Here is a 20,848-nt window from a genome sequence, read left to right as displayed (position 1 = left end):
GGTAAGTTAGTGGATAACCTCAACTTTCGGTTCCAAAAACGGAGGTTAACTTTCTGGGTATGTACGTAACCATAGCAGCTTACTCTCTGAAGATAACCTGCTACTGAGCAGGTTATGTTCCAGGGTAAGTTTGTTGCAGAAGGTTACTGAGCATGGCGTGCCCTTTTGATGACGATCCTGTGAACGTGGAGGCATAAATTATACAAGGTTTTTTTCGCCGGGAGAGAGTTATAAGACCGCGTATTGATGTCTTGTCATTTCCTAATGATTATTTGAAAAAGCGTTATCAGTTTTCAAAAGAATCGTTCATTTACTTAACATCTCTTGAAACCGCATATTGCAAATGTCACAAACCCAAACCGCGGGTCTGCGCTTAGCACAGAAAACATTCTGTGCATAGCACTTCGGTTTTTTGCGTCAGGGCATTTTTTGTACAATATGGGCGACGCAGAGCATATAGGAAAGGCAACTGTATGTAGAGCCGTTCGCACAGTATGTCTGGTACTTAACGCTTCTTACACACGTTTATACAGTTCCCTGTCCATAAAGCTCTGCGTGTTATTAAAGAGGAATTCCACAGAGTGGTAGGTTTGTCCTTTGTAGTAAAATCTATGATGCATATTTAATATATAGTCATACTATTTATATCTATAGCCTACATGTATTCATCCTGCACACACACACACTTGATACTTCCCTATATGACTTTCTATTTCAGGGTTTCCAAATGTAATTTGGAATACATGTAATACATGTATAGTGACAATAAAAGGCATTCATTCATTCATTCATTCATTCATTCATAATTGGGTGCATTGATGGCACCTACATTCCTATTAAAGCTCCTTCAATAAATGAGGGAGACTATGTTAATAGATAGATAGATAGATAGATAGATAGATAGATAGATAGATAGATAGATAGATGTCTTTATTGTCACTATACAAGTACAGCGAGATAGCGGAGGAAATCTATTCATAGTATCAATGTGCAGGTAACTTGATTTTGTATCCTTAATTTTTTGCCTTGTTAAAATCATCAAACTCATTACTTTTTTCCACTAACTATAGGTAATCATTACAGGACAGTACAATGCTGGTTACCACTGGTTGCCCTCAGATGGGGTGAGGGGAGGTGGTGGTGGGCTCCCGCCAGTTAGACGGGCTTCAGCCTTTTTTCTATTAGCTACATGACAGAAAGAATATACTAAATCGTGTTTAATAAATAGTTAAGTGATCGTGTAATCAATTACCTTTTTGCAGAATGTTTTTGTGTTTCATTTTGACTTGGCTCAAAGTTCTTCTGTCTCCAGAAGGATTACACCTTATTAAATAAGAAACCATATATTCCTAGTCGAGACACATTGTTATTTTAACCTAAAGAAATGAATGGCAGGAAAAGTAAATGCTTTCATAGTGATTTAACAGTAAAAAGGATGCGGAAGGGTTATGTGTTTAATTATTTTGCATTATAATAAAAGGGGAGGCGATGTCAAATTTGCAATTTAATACACACGCATTTACTCTGTCCGTTATTTTTTGCTAAGCCAACTCTTTCTTTAGCCGATGCAGCCGTATTGCTTTTTTTCATTATTATTGGCTTGAATTCCTCATATGCGTGCATTAAAACTTCCAACTCCGCCTCTGTGAAGTATGCCGCTCTCTTTTTTTCACTTTGATTTTCCATTCTGACTCGTGAAATCGGCGATCAATTGAAAACGTCTTTATGTATGCACGGTGCACGCGCATTAACTCTGGGTAAGCAATAGGAGGTTGATTGAACTTACTCTTCTCAGGTGTTTTGGAACCGACATACTCATGGTATGCGGGTTTGGGGTATATCAACCCAGAGGTTAAGATTTACCAAATGGTAAGTTAACCAAGCTTTCTGGAATACCCCCCAGCCCTGCTCCTGGAGGTCTACCACCCTGCAGAGCTTTTAACGCGCTTGATACAGATAATCAGGCCCTTCAGAGATATCTCAGTATTACAGCCAACTTAGCTTCAACATAGCTGACTCTAATAATGAGATGCTACTGAAGGGCCTGATTATCTGTATCAGGTTTGTTACATAAGGGCTGCAGCTAAGCTCAGCAGGGTGGTAGATCGGCAGGAGCCAGGTTGAGCTGCCCTGACCTACAGCAACTTTTGACTGTAATGTTAATCAGTTTTTTGGTGTTACATTAAAATTCCAAAGTGATTATTTTAATGGACTTTGATGCTGACCTGGTTCATCACTTGTTCCTTGCTTATTCAGTGTAGGGTCATGGTGAACTCAGATCCCACCCCAGGAAACACTGGGGGGCCGGGCAGTGAAACACCCTGAACGGGATGTCAGTCCGTCACCGGGAGCGCACACACACACACGCACACACACATGTAGGGTAAATATATCCTTATGGGGACCGCTCATTCATTTCAATGGGAAAAATGCTAACGCTAACTATGACAACCTTAACCCCTACCCTGCCCTAACCATAACCATAAGTAACCTAACAAAATACAAGAGTTTTTGCATTTTTAGTTTTTCCATAGCAGTCACTGATTTTTATAAAATAGAGTTTTCCCTTATGGGGACCAGGAAACCGGTCCCCATAAGGGAAAAAAAACGGATATTTATCACGTTATGGGGTCATTATGTCCCCATAAGGATGGGCAAACCCGCTCTCACACACACACACACACAAAAATGGGCTATTTAAAAACGTCTAAATGCAGGTTTCTGGATCACAAGCGCAAACCCACAAAAACCCCAAATATTTGAATGCCACACAGAGCAGAAATTGCAATATTATGGGCAGCAGAGGTGGAAAATTCAGGTTCAGAATGTACAAATCCAGACCAATGTTTTGTTTCAACCAAACAGAATAGAGTCACAGAGTACTCAACTGGTTGGTTGAAACAATACCTTGGTCTGAATTTGTACTTTGCGGACCTGAACTTTTCACCTCTGTAGGGCAGTAAACTGCAAACAGTGAGCGGAACTTGCTCCAGTTCCTTCTCTGAAAAGTAGAAAATTTATATATAGAGTCATGTGAAAGACTCTTCCTTAAGTGCTGCTGCTGACCGTGCAAAGTGAGGAAGACCCAGTGCCTCGTCTTGATCATTTCTGGCATGGAGGACAGTGGAAGGCTTCCTAGTTTGTCACTGCCTGTCACGTTTGATCATGCAGAGGATCAGTGTGGATAAGCTGGAGGAGCTGGAAGAAGGACAGTGGTAGGAAGGTGTACACATGCATGGTCTTGTCCTTCATGCAGTGTCCAGTGCAGAAGTTATGAAGTGTACCTTCTTGGGAACAGAAAGAACAGGCCTGGAGCAGGGAAGGATGCCAATTATGGTGGACTCAAATAAAGGTTGTGCCCCTAGCTTCTTTGCACAATGTGACCATCTGATACCCCCTCCCCCCCATGCTGAAAGTCTTGTTTTAACATATTATGCAAATGTGTGGGAATGACACACTCATCATTACTGACAGCCGCATGTACAAACTGTGAATTGGTGTGAGCTGTTTGGAAGCCAATCCACCATCACCACTTTAACACAATTTCATCACTTTGTTTTTTTCAGCTTAGAGCTGCGTCACAGAGAGACATATTAAGCAATTAATAATTTATGCTTCTCAGTTGGTCAGCACATATGGGAATTAAACCTGTCTACCAACATTAGTTTGCAAAAAAATAAAGCTGTTTCCATGCATCCTTATACACATATATACACGTCTTTGCCAATTCTTTTCATATTTACCGGCTCTGTAATTACAGTTTCTGATTTTCCTGTGTATTTTGCATGACTGTTTCCTGACACATTTCCTGTTAATGAAAGCTGTGCAGTGCTTGCGGAATGCAGGTGCTGCTGTGAATGTGATGCACTCTGTTGTTGCACATTCTCCTTTTCCTGCTTCTGAAGTCCCTTCTAATGTGTCCCCTGCGTTGTTTCCTCTTCCTGCTGGGATGGGACCAGGGCCCCCCATCATCCCTATACCACATGAGTGGGTTGAGGATGGATGGTTTCCCATAATCCTCAGCTGTGAATTCTTAGCTTTTATATAGCATTCAATTCTACTTGAATTACTTTAAATTCAGCCTAAAGTGTAGCTTTTAATTCAGCCTAACGGTACTAAAATGTGGGGAGAAACCGCAAGACACGTTATTAAGGTCATTTTCCGCCTGAGATTTCTATCCATGAAAGACACACTGCCATGAATGTGAAATACTGTCTTTATACAGCAGCCTTTTAAAAGAACTTGAAACACAAAGAGATGCTTTAATATTTCTTTAAGGAAATTTAAGGAAAGGCCATTAATGGCTAAGATGATTAGCATAGATCTCAGATGCTCTGACCAGACTGCTGGTGGCTGTACTTTGCATCTTTTGTTTTCCTTAAGGAGGAGACCACCAGCCTTGCTTCCCTTTATTAAGTGTGTCTAGTCGTGTTCCTTGAACAGTTGTCAATATGCGATTTTACTGTTGCCAATAAGCAGAAGTTGATTAGGAACCTGAAACTAATTTTATCCACTCAAACCAAATAAATCAATGTTTGTTTTCCCCTGTTCTACTTCGGGTTAATCCAGTTTATTGATTATTTATTTGCTTTTTTTTGTTTGGTTGTTTGTTTAGACATACAGACAAATTGTCATGTGATGGCTCACTGGTATGCACTGTAGTCTTGCAGCATCACATTTAGGGATGTCTGATGTATGCCTTGGCTTTATGTGTGAAATTTACACATTTGCACATCTTCCTGTTGGTTTCCTTCCACAATCCAAAAGCCTGCAGTTAAGTGAATTGGTATTTATACTCTGCGCATAAAATGTGACTGCTCTAGCATCCCACCCAAGATGTTCCCATTGCTTTCTGGGATGGGCCCCAAGCTCATTACTCTGTACTGCTTAAGCGGTTATGGAAGATGGATGAATTTACAACTGAATGCAGACGGGAGGATCCATGGACAAGTACAGCCTTCTGGTAAAAGTCGAATGAATTGCGGGTGGAAATTTAATAAAAATTGTTATAGGACCAACACATGATGTAATGCTGAGTTCCGTCACGGAACTTCCGCGTAGCTTTTTTGAACCATTGATAACTTAAAAATTCACAAAGCAATTAGTACTCCATTGAAGGAGCAAGATTAGTAACTTGCATCTGATGCAGCTATTGGTCAACACTCAATGCTAGTAAATTCTGGCAGTTAAAGGAACTCTTAGAGAAGTGGACAAAGACCTTCAATAGACTAGTACCCCTGACCGCTACAAGACTGGTGGCTGCCCATCTCCTGCCATGTGAGGTAGCTGTTATTATAATATTATACTACATTTTTCAAAGGCATCTTGCCTGCTTTCTCAAAACTAGATTACAAAGCCAAAACAAGATTTGTTGATGTAAACAAAAATAGTTTTTTTTTGCTGCCTGTCAGAATAAATAATGTGGAATACTTAATTTTTGCAGACATTCCTATTATCGTTCATGTTAAATGGCAATTGCTTTAATGCTGTAGCCTGTATTCAGTGCATTTTAAAACATTTAAATTAGACTATATACTGTTTATCCAAAACCTAATCCACAATTCTGTATGCATGATTGTCTCTATATGCAAAGGTTTGATTTTGTAATGTATATTCAGACAACATGTAGTTTTGGTACACGCTATCATGATAATGGTCTAGCCTCCTGACAGCACTAATGTGAGCCTCAGTCTTGGCACTCAGTCCGCACTGTGTCTTGCGCCCGGCATGTTTACTCTCCTGCAGAGGTGGCCTTTCCCCCCAACCCCCTGACAATGGTGATACAGGAAGATGAATGTCACCTGAGGCAGTCTACATGCATCTTTGGTTCACATTCATTTTTATTTTCTATGTGCATTTCCCCTTCAAGGGTAATTATTTTTGTCTCCTCTATACATATTTAACTCATTGCTTGGGGGAAATCTTATTATAGACTGTCGCTGGCCGCTACCCCCCTAACCCCACATTCACCTCAGCCTCCCCATGTATGAGCTTGGAGCTCTCAGTTTGTGCCCCCCTTCCCCGATCGTGGCTGGTTGCCACTTGTGCCCTGCCTTTGGCTTTGAAAGCTTCAGATGGAACATGTGACAATTTCCTGTGGTAAATGGTTGCTATGAAAGAGTGAAGTATGCTACAAGCAGAGACCCAACAGTGGGAAACTGCTTTGAAAAGGCAAAAAATGTCTGTGTCGGTAAAGCCCTTTCTTTAGAATACGTGCAAATTCCTATGAAAGAAAGAAAGGTCACAAAGAGCAGCTGAATCTGCCAGGGCAAATTTTGTATTTTTCGGTAGAGTACTGGCAGACAGGGAGCCCATCCTTAAACGCAGAAAAGCAAGATACTTTTCACAGATTGCTCATTATCACCTCTGCTGCAGCTGTAATCTGCTTCATCGTTATTAGAATCACATAAGCAAATCGGTCATGTCATTATGAGTTTTGAGATTACAACAGTGAATTAAAGGACTGATGCTGAAGCTGTGCAGTGCTAAGGAATTTGTATGACAAAAGTTACGCAAAGTATGCTCACTGAGCACTTCATTACGAACACTATAACTAATACTGGAAAAGGGCTCCCTTTGCTCTCAAAACAGCCTGAGTTCTGCTTGGCGTAGATTCCACAAGATGTTGGAAACATTCCTTGGAGATTCTGTTCCAGGCTGACATGATTGCTTTCCACAGTTTCTGCAGATTTGTCAGCTGCACATTCATGCTGCGAATCTTCCGTTCTGCCACATCCCAAATGTGTTCTTTTGGATTCAGATCCGGTGACTGGGAAGCCCACTGAACACTGAACTCGCTGTCATGTTCACAAAACCAGTTTGAGACGACTTTTGCTTTGCGACATGGCGCGTTATCATGCTGGAAGTAGCCATAACAAAAGTCAGAGGCGGCAAATTGTGGCCATGAAGGGGATGCATATAGTCTGCACCGATACACAGATAGGCTGTGACATTCAAGCGACTATCGATTGGTATCAACCCTGGGCGTCGTTAGGTCCGATCACTCTGGGCTGTACCCCCGAGTATTTTATCCCCCATGCCAATCTTCCTTCAAAAAAAAAAAAAGTGAAAAGTAAAGCCCCAGGTAAACTTCACTTACCCCGGACCTTTTCAATAGCTAGAAACTCCCCTGCTATCAACAGGCCCAAGCCGTGCCAAGAAATCATCCCCCTCACCATTAGCCCAGCACCCCCAGCCTGGACTATTGGCACTAGGCAGGTTGGGTCCACGCATTCATTCTATTGGCGCCAAATTCTAACCCTACCATCTGTGCGCCTCAGCAGAAATCGAGACAGCTTTCTGTTTCGGGTTGACAGCAGTGGAACCCGACGTGGTCTTCTGCTGCTGTGGCCCATACAGCTCAAAGTTCAACGTGTTCTGCATTCTGGGATGCTTTTCTGCTCACTGCAGTTGCACGGAGAAGTTATCTGAGACGACATAGCCTTTCTGTCAGCTGCAGCCTCCTCTGACCTCTCTCATCAATGATGCGCAGCCATCCACAGAACTGCTGCACGCTGGATGTTTTTGTTTTTCGCACCAAAAAACTGTTGTGTGTGAAAATCCTAGTAGATCAGCAGTTCCAGAAAAACTCAAACCAGCGCATCTGGCATCAACAATCATGCCATGGTTAAAATCACTCTGTACGTTTACATGCTCTAAGGTTATAGCTTGACTAGGCCATTTAATCGGACTACTGCCCTTGTCCCAGTATACATGCACGGGAGGGGAATTGATTTATTGAGCGAAGTATGTCAGACTCCTTCAATAGGTGGCGATATGGCTCCTTTCAGCTTGTTAGTATTGGGCTTTATCCGGTGAACCTATTAGGACACAGATGTAAAAAAATAAAATAAAATTAGTAATAATGGGTTTGTGGACAAATGAAGTGACAGAAACTATAATTGTGATCTGATCGAAAGAACAGATACAACAAGATCAGGATAGCATAACATGAAATAAAGTGTTTTGTATAATAGAAATAGAGAATAGCGATGCGCGGGTCGGGTATTTTTCCAACCCGCGGGTCCCGCTTTTATGAAATTATTTGGCCCGCCCCAGCCCGCCCCGCAAATAAAGTGACAATTTCTTTACCGGCCCCAACCCGACCCGTGGGTTACCCGCGGGTTACGAGACGACCCGCGCATCACTAATAGAGAAGTACTTTGTACAATATGACAGCACAGTATTGGACATTTTTCAAATATTGCAAATATTTTTGTAATAAATATTGAGTATTTATAAAACTAAAAAAAGGAATTCAAGATAAATTTCTCACAAAGCCATCTCGGAATGATTTAGACAGCAAGGATGAAAATTATCATGATTGTCTCAGAGAACGTACTGTATGCAGCACTGTATGTATGCAAAAGCGGTGGAGGTAAACTTTAATCTAATTTTTAAACATATACTAGATAATCTTGAAAATTAATAATCATTAATATTGCACAACTTGCTTGTTTTTTTCCCATGACAGAATAAAAATGTTTTAGTGAGACTTAAACTCCCTGCACTATAATACCTGAAGAAAAACGCTGATCTTAATCTAGCTGACTGGCGATGTAAGAATTGCACATGCAGAACAGGCATTGTTTGCATTAATATCGCATGTCATCCAGCCCTATAATATACTACAGGCGTTTTTCAATTTCAGTACAAAAAAGCCCATCCTTGCGTTGTGATGTCATTCAGTGCCGGTACCAGTTTTACGCCAGTGGAAAACCAACACCTTGGAGAACCGTACTTTTGGAACCTTCTCGAAGAACCAAAAGTATGGTACTAGGTATGGTGGCAAAGCGCCGTTTAGCTGATGGGTGAATTAGACGGCTTTATAGCGCTGTACATTTTGGGTGTACTGTATGTCCTCTCCTATGCCGCCTTGAAAAGTTTTTTCTGTGCGCTGGCTTCTTGTTGCTTCTGGGCCAAAGCCCGGGGGGAGAATGCAGAACATGCGCAGAGGGCCTAGGCAAGTTTAAGTCCAACTGAGGGTATACATGAAGGAGTAAATCGACTCGCAATCTCGTTATTTGGGTATCTTAGTCCGACTTTAAGAAATTCTTTTTAGTAGGATTTCAATCGGACTAACACACGTACTTTAAAAGTCCAGTTTCAGTCAGACTAGCGCAATAATTAAATTTTCTTAGTGTGTATATAAACATACTGACTGGCATCACATTTTTTCTCCATAATGGTGCTTGATGTGAACATCAGCTGAGGCTCTTGACCTGTGTCTGCATGGTTTTATGCTCTGCGCTGCTGCCACATGATTGGCTGATGATGTAATTGCATGAATAATAGGTGCACAGGTGTTCATAATAAAGTACTCAGTGAGTGTGTATCCCACAATTAAATAAATTCAAATAATTTATTTAAATAACATGATTTAATTGAAAATGGCATTAGTAATGTCTGGGACGTCAAGTTGGTTTTTCTTTGACTATTATTTCGCTGGCTGCACCCCATTCTGTCAGCCTAGATAAAAATATTACATTTTGTCAAATATATAAACTGTATATTCATTTAACTTATAATAATTGTTTTAAATAACATATTGTAAAATTATGTAAAATAATATATAGTATATAGTAATATATACAGCAAGTGTTAAAATGAGAGTGGCAGATCTCAAATGTGTCAGTTTTCTCATTGCCTCAGAGATTAGCGCAGCGTTTTCATGTGGATGTTGGGACCACTGAGGTCAGCAAAGGAGTCGCTCCGGTTTGTTATTTCACTCCTTGAAAACATCCGTTAGATTAAGCAGCCGCCCATCTGCTGAGAGAGGCTGGCCTCCCGCAAGCGTGTAATGGGCTTGGACAGGTGGAAGAAGCCGGAAGTCTCTCAGCATTGCCTCCTCCACTAACGAGCGTCCTGTTGGACACCGAGACAGAAGCAGCGAGTGGTTGGGGGGTGGGGGTGCATCTCTTAGGGGCCTGGATCTGGGTCGCCATACAGTTGCCTACTGAATTCTTACAGGTCTGCCTTTCAGTTCACCTGATTTGTTGTCAAGTGCAATTTAACATTGTGCTGAAGACTATTTCAGCTGTTTTGGGAGAAGATGGCAGCATATCTCAGCTTGACCTAGTCCTAACCGCTTCATGCACATCACTGCGGCTGGGAGGCTAGAGCTTAATTCAGTTTGATTAGTGTTTCGATTTGCCACTCAGGTCATAGCTGAGGGTAACCGCAGAAGAAATCTGTACACCCTCATGCCATTGGAACTGTTGTAGACAAAAAAAAAAATGCAATGCAGCAGCCCTTGTACCGCTTCTCTGTATTACTTATTTCTGCACATATTTTGACATTATAACTTTAACCATGAATGCTGTTTGCGACTCATGACAGGAAATAGTTTTTTTTGCTTGATTTCCTGTGCTTTATATTTGGACATGTCACAAACAAAATGCAGCTGTAAATCTGAGTTTTTTGAGCACATTAATTACGTCAGTGGGAAGTTTAATTAGAGCTTGTCTCGGTTTTTTTAAGACCATGTCCTTCCTGTCACCTATTGGGCCACTTGTCTGATTGTTCACTGCTCTGAGCTGACTCAGGCTTCACTCTGTTCACACAGTTCCTAAGTGAATCTTGGCATTTATTTATTTTTCACCAGGGGAGTTTATTACTGGCAGGTGAAGGCATCAGGCCAGAGAGGAAGGCCTTTATGTTTGAAGGAGCTTGTGAATTAACACCCTCCATCTTTGTTCTTTGTAGTAGATGTGATAAACAAACGTACACAAAGAATTCTCTACGATGAGAGACCTCTAGGCAGGTATTCAAAGTATACTGCAGCTGCATGTTCACATTTCCGAAGTGGGTTTTTGGTAAATAAGCTTATTGTCATGGTGGCTCTTGAATGCAGGCTTCTGAAGTTGGTGTGGCAGCCTTGGGGGGGGGGGGGGGGAGTCAGCTGACAGGTCTGTTGAGCTGAAACTACGTTCTAGTGATATAAAACGCTTCTGTTTATCTCTCGGTCCCCTGGAGATGAGGCGACACACCAGACTCTTGTGACTGATGTGTAGACTCAACGCCCTTCCTGTTTCCCCTGCTAGTTTCGCCCTTCGTACAGTTTTCTGTCTTTGTTCCACAGTTTGTTAAACTCCGAAGCAGTAAAATGGGTCCTCTGATGCCCCAAACGTAACTCAAGCAAACCTAACAAACCTAATACAACATTATATAACATCAAAACTAAGTCATATTTATGCCGCTTAATATATGCAATTTTTATCACTGTGCTGTTATTGCACTGAAATATACATGTATAAAAAGTACTATTTCAGGAAGACAATTTGACCAGGATATTGGGGGAGTTAACAGACTTATTTGAACAGCCTTGGATAGAATATCAACATGAGGGTATAGTACAGTTGCATATTAACCTGTTTTCTTAAATTCTACATACAGGTAATACATGTAGTCATGGGCGTAAATTGCGGGGGGTTGTAGCCCCCCCAATAAATCAAAACCAGCTAATACAACCCCCCTAATAATCATGTTTCCCCCATAATGGGTGGAAACCTCAACCCCCCCAATGTTCCAGCCAAAGTTACGCCCTTGCATATCGCTATAGGCAACATGGAAGGTGGGACTTCAGCAGTATTTCTGTTTAATTTATTCAGCAGGCTGCTTCATCAAAACTGACAGACATTTTTGCTAAAGCAAGATCAGATCTCAATCGGTGGAGTTCAGGGGCCCAGCAGTGAAATCACTTTACTGATGTGGGATTTGAACCAATAACCTTTTTTTATATCAGTGGAACAGCATGCTAACCTGCAGTGGCCCACACCACTCAGGGATTGCAGTCAGCTACATCTAAGTGTGTGTCCTGGTGGGCTTCGAGCCTATCCTAGGCAGACTAGTCTGTTGCAGAGCACTCGCACTCACCATGCTGCCATGCAATTGGTTACTTCAGTGTAGATGTTCATGTAGCACCCTCCCTGACATCATCTTCTGCATTCACCAGCATTGTGGCAGCAGCAAACACACTCAGCATTTAACTTTTTGGGTGACATTACAAATAGGCTCAAATTAAGTGCAGAATGATGGCTACAAGCCAGAAAAACGGTCTGCCAGCAGTAGAAAATGTAACTGGACACATATCCTGATGTATTTTAGGTAGATGTCATTTTAAACTTCAGTACACTGGGGTGAATTGTCAAAATAAACTGAAAATGGTAACACTGCAATCAGAGGAGCTTGGATTGAGTGACAAGAGGAAGCAGTGAGTAACCATACAAATCTCAGGAACGGTCTGAGGTCTTCCAGTCATGCGCTGAATCACTATATTTGCCCCAGTTGATTTCGTTTCCTGCTCTGTGCCTTTGTTTATGGGTCTGCTGCCGGAAACCTCTTTCCACACACGGAACGTCTTGAAAAATCCCAACATGGCAGCTCCCCCCCCCCCCCAGCATGTCCCCCAGCCCACAGATCCAGCCATGTCTTCCCCTGTAGACCTTGAGTGCTCCGCTATGATGACTCAGCAGCGCCCTGGCGGCCGGCCCGCTTCCCTCTAGCGCCGCTGCACATCGCCTTGTTGCTAAGCAGTGGCTAAGAGCGGTTGCCCTGCGGCCTGCGGCAGACGCAGTGGTCACCACCACTGCCCCGTGATGAGGCGTCCGCTCGGTCCCAAGATCCCATGGCTCTGTGAGGTACTGCTGCAGAACTCTCCGGAGGGAGGGGAACCTCTGCTGGCTCCCTCTGGTACCCCCTGAGGTATTGTTTGCTAAACCAATATGGGCAGAACCAGAGGCGTGGGAGGGGCATGGATGCTCTGGCAGATTCAGGGGGTTGAGCAGTTGACGGGGGCCCATGAATACAGCGCAAGGTGAGTTTTAGACAGGGGACCCAGAATTTCTAGGTATCCCCCTGGGCAGAACGATTCTGAGAGTACGATTATTACCTGTTTTTGTGACCATAATCTCTCACGCCATTTTCAAACTGTGTAAGACTGAAAAGGTCTGTTGTTTACGTGTAGACTCACAGCATCTCCCTGGAACAGTTCACTTGGGAAAGCAGTAATACTTAATCCTTTGCTTATTAAGGCCATTTCCTTATAATGTGCCTCTTTGTTCTCCTAAGATATTTATCTCCATTCTGAGCTGGGGTCCGAATTCCACACGGGCATTTTAAGTCTGGCATAACCCTTAACCTCTACCCAAATCGCTATGCGACTGAATAAAACACTTAAACGATTGTTCCTGGGAGCCTGTAGCAGACTGCAGTGGTGCCCCCCCAAGTGAATCATTTAAGAGTTTTCAATTTTCCACAAATTTCGTTTTTATATGCGCCTGCTGTAACTGTAAAGACAGCAACAACTTAGTTTGTTATTGAATGTTGGACATATACAAAGTAGGAAACTATTATTTCTTTGCTTTTTTATAAGAGCAACATACTTAGTTACTTAACAAAATGTAGTTTGTTCATGATAGCACTATTTTAGTTGTATTTAGATTTACATTTATTTAAAAAAAATGTTGAAATATTGTAATTTAACACTAGCGGTGTTAAGTGATAGCTATATTATTACATTACATCTCACTTCTTGCATGGACATGAATAAGGTGGTTTAACATCAGTCCCCAGTCTGGGGGAGCTGACTGCACCAATGAGTCTTTGACTGGGATCCAGCACAGAACCCTGGGAAATGTGTCACTTGTGTTTCTGCTCACCCTCCTCTCATTTGTGTGCATGGGGATCAGGAGATGTCAGTCCTCATGTCACGCGTCACGTTTTTCCTAGAGTTGATGAAAAGGGCAGGGGGTGTGCCGTAATCTTCCTAATATTGGAGCATTGACTTTTACATTATTAGCCCCCTTTTTGGTCCCTATGAATACGTTTAATTGAGCTGTAAAAATTTGGCTTAATTCCTCTTCTTTCAGTGGGAATGAAGGAGTTGTGTGTCATGAATCCTGAAAACGTAGCAGAAACCCCCTGCACCCCCACGCCACCCCATCTCTTTTCCTCTCCTCTCCTCTATCTTCCATACCCTCTCATTCTGCCATCTTATGCCCCCTCTACTCCCACAATGCACTGCATCACTCAGTGGCTCACAATGGTGTCGCTTTTCCCTGGGACCCACAGGAAGCCGAAACATCCTTCTGCTTGTCGTGATGTGTGCTGTGCGATCTGGACAGACTGGCAGGATGTGGGCATTGCACGTCGGCTTTCATGGCACTGAGGAATCACATGACAGGAAGTGAGGCATGTCACAGGAAAGGGAAAGCCGGCCAAAAGGGCCTTAAGAAGAGCATTGAGATAACAGGGAGGTTTCTGCCGGTTCTTCTATTAATTCCGGTTCTTCCTCTTTCTTACAATTAGATGTATCACAGAGCCGAGGAGCACACTAATGGGGGTGGTTAAAGACTTCTGGGAAATGTGATGCGATTGAATGGAAATAAGGGAAAGAGAGGAGGCAGCTGGCCATGTAAAAATAATGTACATCCTCCTGCCCACAACGCCAGGGCCCTGCATCCCCACACTTTACACCAGTGGTTCTTGGTGAAAGGCACGGGCCCCCTCGTGAAAATATGCACAGAAGCACATAAACTCAGTGTTGCATGCAATGAATATATTTTATACTAAATATTTTGTATACATAGCAGCAAAAATAAAGTTTATATAAAATGCAGTGAACATAATTGTTCATTTTCAATCTGACCATCACGGACCCTCTAAGACCCACTGAAGGGCCCCTTGGGGGTCCATGGACCCCAGCTTAAGAAGCCCAGCTTCACACCTTCAGCAGCCGACCTGAGGAAATGGTTCCTCACAGAAATGGCAATTTTTTTCTGTCACGGTTCTGACAGATTTTCATGCCACGATAATACCTGAAAAAGGGACTTTTTGTCAGAAACCACTGAAACGCTCACATTACTGCAACTCTAGCTGTTCCCAAGGTCAGTCTTTTGAGTTTGCATTCTAGAACAGCAACCATGGAGATATAAAGAGTATCGGCTGAAAATTAAAGACAGCGAATGGGCACTGTTACGTTGAAGGCCTTGGGCGGTACACTGTGCCAGTGCACCTCGCGTGGTGATGTTTTAGGAGTGTTAGCATTTGAGGCTTGCGGCTATCCCCTATGGACTGATGACGGGCACGCTCTGTGGCGTTTAGAGGGCACGCCTGTGTTCCTGCATGCTGCTGCACCCTGTGCCCGGCGTGCGTAATTAGACCCAGCTCCGTGCAGCAGTTGTCCCTGCCGGTGAGCTCACTACTCTTCTGGGGATTTCCTGTCTTTGCCGATTGGCCAGGTAGGATCACTGGGGGATGGATTTCGTTCCACATGCTCAGCTCTGAGCTGGGGCAGCGTCCTCTGGCACCTGCAGAGCATATATCCTCTGTTTTATAAGCCTTTGGACAGCACCAGAGGACACAGGAAAGGCCATTATTGATGCTGGGCCTCTCTTCCCACCAGTAGGATGTTTTACATCTTTACTAGTGATGGAAGACATCCATCACATTGTGTTGAGGTCCACCTCCACACGTCTTTGCTGGCACCTAATAGGGCCCTATGATTTTCGTATTGTCAATAATAATAATAATAATAATAATAATAATAATAATAATTGATGCTTTATTGATCCTTTCAAAGAAATTTACACCCCCCCTCCAGGTGAGAGTAAGCTGGCTGTGAAGGGCTGCCATCCATTGCAGGACCCAGGGATCAGCGGGACGGGTTTAATATGTTTAACCATATTAATGATAAAGTCAATGTATAGTTTAGTCAAATCTGTAGTGAGCTTTTCCATATTTTGTAGAAAAACAACAGATGGAAAATCAGTTTGAACATGGTTCCTGGAGTTTTTTTATTGCTGAATCTGCCATCAGTTATTGAATGTTGGACATATACAAAGTAGGAAACGACTCATATTTCTTTTCTGCTTTTTTATAAGAGCAACATTTTGAGTTCAGCAGGATAAGTAGAGCAGAAAGTGAAATAATTCAATATTTTGAGCTGAGATGCTTTTTTTCTCTGGGTTAATTCTAACAGTATTAGAAAGCATTCTACTGGAAAAGGGATTCATTAATTTTCATTGGCCTGATTCATACTCTGAATCCCAGGGGTGAAAAAATTCTCCTTCCACTCTTCCTTTCCTGAATTGTTGATATTCTATTGGAACGCGATGAATTAATGACTTAAGGGTGTCTTAATTTCCAAGAGGCCTCAGAAAAAGAATTCCCTGTTAAGTATCTGAAGCTAAGTTTGATAGTACCCAGCTTATCACTTTCAAGCAGAGAAATACGATTATTTTTCATTAAACTGGGAGTGGAAAGAATTAAAACTTTAAGGACAATAACGGTCTCCTTAAATTGTTCCACTGTTAAACGAGCAAAAGCAAATAGGATTCTTTGTTGGTTTGCATCCTTTCGCTGAAGACGTTCTACCTCTGGAGAATCTGAGAGCTTTCTTCTTGGGTTTTAAAGTCAATAAAGGTTTTGTGTGAGTGCTTTTGATTTTTTTTTTGTAACTGAACAATAGTTACACAGTTACACAGACGCCAATAAAACTGTGTATTTATGGACTGCAGGAGAAAACTCACATAAACTCAGGGAGAACATGCAAACTCTACACACACACACACACACACACACGCACACACACACACACACACACAGAAATATGGGTGGGGTCAAACCCATAGGTGTCAGGTTGATTTGCTACCCACTGAGTCAGATACAGTTCTGTTCTGAATATTTTTCTCAACCAACATGAATTATCTAATTTAGCATTTAGCACAGTGGGAAGAAAAGGTCCCTTTCACAATATCTTCCCTAAAAAACCCTCAAGATTTTGATGAAAGCCTGCCAAAACTTGATGATGAGCCTTCTGGACGAATGTTCTTGAGGGCCTGTATCTGCTTTTAGAGGCCTGATGATTTTCTCAATGTGGCTGTCAATTCTGTGGTCCTCTAGTGGTACTTATTAGGTGAAAAATCATTATTTTGTTCCAGTGGACTAATTTCTCTCTCCAAATACTCAGTGTGTCTCCAAAGCAAAGTCACCTAACATTGTGCTACTAAGCATAAAGTATGAAAACATCACTTTTCCAGTCTCTTATTGTTTTACACATATCCAGTTTCTGGATCTTTAATTATATACAGATTCAGCTTCTCTTTACCAAAACTCTGTTTAGTGTCCATGACATGCAAACTGATCTTTTTTTTTTTTTTTTTTTTTTTAATGTTGATCACAAGTGACACTGATGCACAGAGCATTTAGGGATGTCCATGCAAAATCAACATCAGAGGCAAGCACAAAAAACTGGCACCTTGCTAGAGCAAAAACCGGGCAGTTAATTGAAGTGGTTTGACTCCATTCACCTTCCTGAAACGGGGATGCATGAAGCAGGGAATTCTGCACTCTGTGTGCTGATGATAAGCTTTGAATCGGTTTGACACAGAACCGATTCAATTTATCTGTGGCCTTGTTAAAAAAAAATAATCATCATTTAAAAATTAACATGACCACCAAGTATAAATCTTTTGAAATAGCATTTTTGTAATGTAATGCAACATAGCAGAATTTCAGTAGCTGCTTCTCCTGAACCAGATATGTCCAATGGAGCAGGAGGTTTCAAATTTTCACACTGCTTCCATCTGAACGTTTCAGTCATTTGAAACTGATTCTGGGACGTCGTATTCTTTTCTGCATCCTGTCTAGGGTATCTCCTGCCTCATGTTTCCTGAATAAGCTCCAGAATCATTGTGACCCTTCATTGGCTATACAGTTATGGAAAATGGATGGATGGACACGGTTTGCTGTTCTTGTGCCTCACAGAAAAGGCAAGGCTGAGTTTTTACTTGGCCCTGGCTGCAAGCATAACCTAAGAGGCTCCTTACAGGCTTATACCAGCGCCTCTGATGACATGAAGTGCATCTATGATCTGTGGTTTTAGATCTGTTTGTGTTCAGCTGCTCAGTGAAGGATATGCTAGCCTCATTAATCCCTTTCATCTACCTCCTGGTCCATCCCTGCACACACAGAGATCACTGCACACACACAGACCACCGCACACACAGAGACCACTGCACACACAGATACCACTGCACACACAGAGATCACTACACACACAGAGACCACTGCACACACAGAGACCACTGCACACACAGAGATCACTACACACACAGAGACCACTGCACACACAGAGACCACCACAGACACACAGACCACTGCACACGCAGAGACCACCACACACACAGACCACCGCACATGCAGATGCCGCTGCACACACAGAGACCACTATTTCCACCCCACTGCAGGCCTCTTGAGCTTGTGTATGCTATATAAAGCAAGGGGGAAACTAAATCAAACAAGCAGAAAAATCCCCCCTCCCATCCCTGACTAGCAGAAGTGGGTGAGGGACCGGAGCGTTCCACGCAGTCGGGCAGGGGAGTGACAGGCTGGGATGGTGCTCTGACATTTTCGCTCTTACCCCTGTTGATCGAGCGGATGCTGGGGCTTGATCCTTCAAAGGAGCCTCATCAAAGTGGACGTCCTCCCGCCTCAGATTGAAAGAGACCCCCTGCCCCCGGTTCGAAGCTCCCCTGATGTTTCTGTCATTCACATCCATTGTGATTATGAGGGCAGTGATTAAAGGCAGGACAAGTGACCAAGAATGTACTACAGCAAATACAGATTTGTCCAAAAAAAAAAAAGGTATAGGCCTATGTTTGAATCTGGTTTGATCAGTTGGATTCACAGGAAGGTTTCTTCTCCAGAATGAAGGAGCCTGAAGCTGTGAGATTTGGAAACATACATTCAGTATTAGCAGCTAATCCCTCAGCATGAGGCCCCAGTGACACAGACATGCTGAATAAAGACTCCTGTAGCCTGTTTGCTTTGTGCAGACTGTTGCGCCTGAGCCAGGGGATCCAAATGACAGCAGGCAGAATCCTATGTGAGAATGGGGGTGTGAAAGTGAAAACGCCTCAGGATGCCCAGTAGGCCCTGACCCGGTTACCGTGGAGATGTGAAGCTGGCTGGCCTGGAGGGGGAGCTCTGGGGGATCGCCGGAGCTTGGCAGGGCGGCGGGAACCAGAGTAGAAAGGGCCCATGGTTACCGGGTCTGCAGGCTGCGGTGCGGACTGTTCTCCTTTTGTTTGGAAGGCGGAGTCATTTCTGATTCCAGAGTGGAGCTGATAGTGGGTATTGGCACTGTTAGTGAGTGATACAGCGAACTGCTACTAGCGTGCTTCAGTGTGGTTTTTTTTTTGTTGTTTTGTTGTGTTTTGAGGGGTAACGTAAATACTTCCATGAATTCCTTCAGCTTCAACGAGTTTGGCGAATCACAAAGTTGACATCAAACCCCTTAAGATTGATTGAATTCTCAAATTTTCATTCACCCTGAGGATGTCAGATGTCAGACATCTGCAGTCACAAAAAATAAACCATGTTAAGGTTTGTCTGTTCAAATTTGTTTCATATGAAGATAAATGACAGATAGAGGCATAAGTTAGGTGCCTCAATATTGCATTTCCCTCCAAAATTCCCCCCTTTAAAATATGGTATAGCTGTAGCTATAGGCATGGTTCATTTCAATGTATTGATGCCCCCCCCCTCTAATAAATGAGTGAGACAGGTGACATGTGAAATTAGACCCCCCCCCCCCCAAGAATGGGGACACAATCAGAAAATGGCTGGTAAAGGAGGGAGACAGCAGCTGATAATATGTCCTTCATGACACAGCTCTTTAATTAGTCACTGTTTCCTGGAACCCTATGGTTCAGCTTTCTCCCAGTAATTATCGCCCTGTCCGCCCTCCAACCTCTCCCATCGTGTCAAGAAGAAGCTGGATGAAGACATCACTGCTGTTGTTATATTTTCTTCCTTTGGCACTTAAAAACATTGGTAACACTTTACTTTAAGCAGTCATGTATAATGCATTATAGACACCTTCAGAACGCATTATATTGTATTCAAGAAGTATTATAAATTCAGTTAAAATTATTCATAAAAAGCATAACAGATTATAGCCATGTTTATTATTCATTATGAATGCTTTATGAAGCTCTCATCTATAATGTACTATAAATACCTTCATAATCTAGTATAAAGCATCCTTAATTCTTATACTGACCATTATAAAGGTATCTATAGTGCATTATAGATGAGAGCTTCTTAGAACATTCATAACGCATAATAAACATGGCTCTAATGTGTTGTGCTTTTTTGTTAAATTATAGCCATGTTTATAATACTTTATGAATGCATTATAATGCATTATTAAGGTATATATAATAATTATACATGACTTATTTACATAAAGTGTTACCAAAACACTAATCTAATTCAAGTTATGTGAAAAAGGGGAACTGTGTGTTGACATAAATGTGAAATGTTAGCATTAACCTACACATAACAATTTAGCTTCTGGAACGTAAAGACAGTAAAGCGATTTTCAAGATCAAACGAGTCAGTTAAGCAGGCTGAGCATCCAGGAGTTTTACTGGGATTTCTTACCTGGTCGGTGTCTCTCAGGCTAACATGCACCACTGTCTCTCTGGCTTGTCCGGGGCCTGAAGAATTTGGGAACCCAGAGCAGTTTTAATTCAATTCATCGTAAATTCATAGCATCAAAATCAATTGTAGACTGTGGGAAAAAATAAAAGCGCTGAGTAATCGTGCAGTATTTTTCCATGATCAGATGGATACTGTCAACTGAAGAACAGTAGATTGGTTTTCTAGGCAAACCTCTTTGTCTTCCACTGTTTCAACTGTCTCCTGCTTCTAAAACCTTGCCAAAAATCCTTGGCAGGCCGCAGAGTCCACATTACGTTCAGACAGCATTTTGGTCGTGGTTGCTGCATTACCATTGTTAATTTGCTCTTAGTGTCACTCTTCTATAATCAGGGGTTCGTTT

At 42.4% G+C, this 20,848-nt stretch overlaps 1 protein-coding gene across 1 annotated transcript in view; it reads left to right on the top strand.

Moving 5' to 3' along the window:
- Nucleotides 1-20,848, top strand: part of LOC111842564 (inactive phospholipase C-like protein 2) — a 72,523-nt gene that overhangs the window by 17,915 nt on the left and 33,760 nt on the right. The gene's annotated exons all lie outside the window — the stretch shown is intronic.

This window comes from Paramormyrops kingsleyae, chromosome 5 (genome assembly GCF_048594095.1).
Source record: "Paramormyrops kingsleyae isolate MSU_618 chromosome 5, PKINGS_0.4, whole genome shotgun sequence".
In the NCBI taxonomy this organism is placed as follows: domain Eukaryota; kingdom Metazoa; phylum Chordata; class Actinopteri; order Osteoglossiformes; family Mormyridae; genus Paramormyrops; species Paramormyrops kingsleyae.
This window is presented reverse-complemented; position numbering and strand designations above follow the sequence as displayed.